A 1652-nucleotide genomic window follows, 5' to 3' on the forward strand; every position below is an offset into this window, starting at 1 on the left:
GGACTACCTGGTTCCTCAAATAAGTCCCAGCAACCTTTAGAAAGCAGAGACCATACAACATCATGTTCTTACCAAGAGATAAAAAAAGATGCAAGAGATTTTGGGAGCTCAGAGAAGTTAAACTCTGAAATTTGGCAAAACATACATAAAAATCATAGTAATAGGAATAGCTGCCATCACCTCCACCAGCACTGGCCATGACAGAGCTGCAAGGAGACCACGGGCCCCACTGCCCAGCCTCTCCTCCTTCCTATCGCTGGCTGCCAACCTCCTTGGGACTTGTTCCAACAATCTGTTAAAACATGGTAAATTACTCTGAAATTCTATGCATGCAGAGACATGCCTCACCCAAGGATATTAAAAAGGCATACCATAAATTGGCACTGAAGTGGCACCCTGATAAAAATCCTCAGAGTAAAGAAGCAGCAGAAAGAAAATTCAAACAAGTAGCTGAGGCATATGAGGTGTTATTAGATGCTAAAAAACGGGACATCCATGACAAATATGGCAAAGAAGGATTAAATGGTGGTAGTGGAGGTGGAAGTCATTTTGGCAATCCATTTGAGTTTGGCTTTACATTCTGTAATTCAGATGATGTCTTCAGGGAATGTTTTGGTGGAAGGAACCCATTTTCTTTGACTTCTTTGAAGACCCATTTGAGGAGTATTTTTGAAATCGAAGAGGCCTCCGTGGAACCAGAAACAGGCACAGGATCTATTTTCTCTGCCTTCAGTGGATTTCCATCTTTCAGAAGTGGATTTTCTTCTTTCGATACAGGATTTACTTCATTTGGTTCCCTGGGGCATGGGGACCTTACTTCATTTTCTTCAGTGTCCTTTGGTGATAGTAAGATGGCAACTTCAAATCTATATCAACTTCTACTAAAATAGGATAATGGCAGAAAAATTGCTACAAAGAGGATTACTGAGAATGGTCAAGAAAGAGTAGAAATTGAAGAAGATGGCCAGTTAAAGTCCTTAACAATAAATGGTGTGGCAGATGAAGAAGCCTTTGCTGAAGAATGGAGGTGAAAAGGACAAAATGCCCTGCCTTCCCAGCCAGCCAATGTCTGTTCACTTAAGTCTCACAGACCTGCCACTTGACCTGAACATGTATCCAACCATATATGTGAGGAGGAGGATGAGCAAGACAAACCTCTGGTCACCAGCAACTGGGATCCCTCCATTTTTTTCAGCAGGATTCAAAGAAGGTGGCAAGAGGAAGAAGCAGAAGCAGAGAGAGGAGCAGAAGAAGTTGACCAAAGGGAATCACTGCCTGGACTTACCAGACACATGCACACTTTTGCACCAAATGCTCACATAACATTGGAGCATGGTCCTGGGTTCTGTGTGTGTTTTGGTTGTACACACTCAAGGTAGAAGACATCTTATTTAATACTGTATACCAAGATCATACTTATTTTTAGCAGGTCTATGGACATTTGATCACTGTAGATTAGGGATGTCAGAAGAAGTGAGTTGATGATAATGGTTGGCCATGATGGAAATTTGGAACACAGCATAGACTTGATTTTGCTTTTCCCCAGCACTAAATCTGTTAGAGTTTTCCTATAGCATTGTTACGAATCTAATTCATTTTTCCTAAGGTTCTATCTCATTCTTTTCAACTGTTCAACCACTATACAAACTACT

The 1652-nt window shown here is 41.3% G+C and overlaps 1 pseudogene; it reads left to right on the forward strand.

Annotated features, from left to right (window-relative positions):
* The first annotated feature begins 302 nt into the window (after window positions 1–302).
* Window positions 303–1323, forward strand: LOC119507785 (annotated as a pseudogene).
* The last annotated feature ends 329 nt before the right edge of the window (window positions 1324–1652 follow it).

The sequence above is a fragment of the Choloepus didactylus genome, chromosome 13, assembly GCF_015220235.1.
Source record: "Choloepus didactylus isolate mChoDid1 chromosome 13, mChoDid1.pri, whole genome shotgun sequence".
Classification (NCBI taxonomy): Eukaryota; Metazoa; Chordata; class Mammalia; order Pilosa; family Megalonychidae; genus Choloepus; species Choloepus didactylus.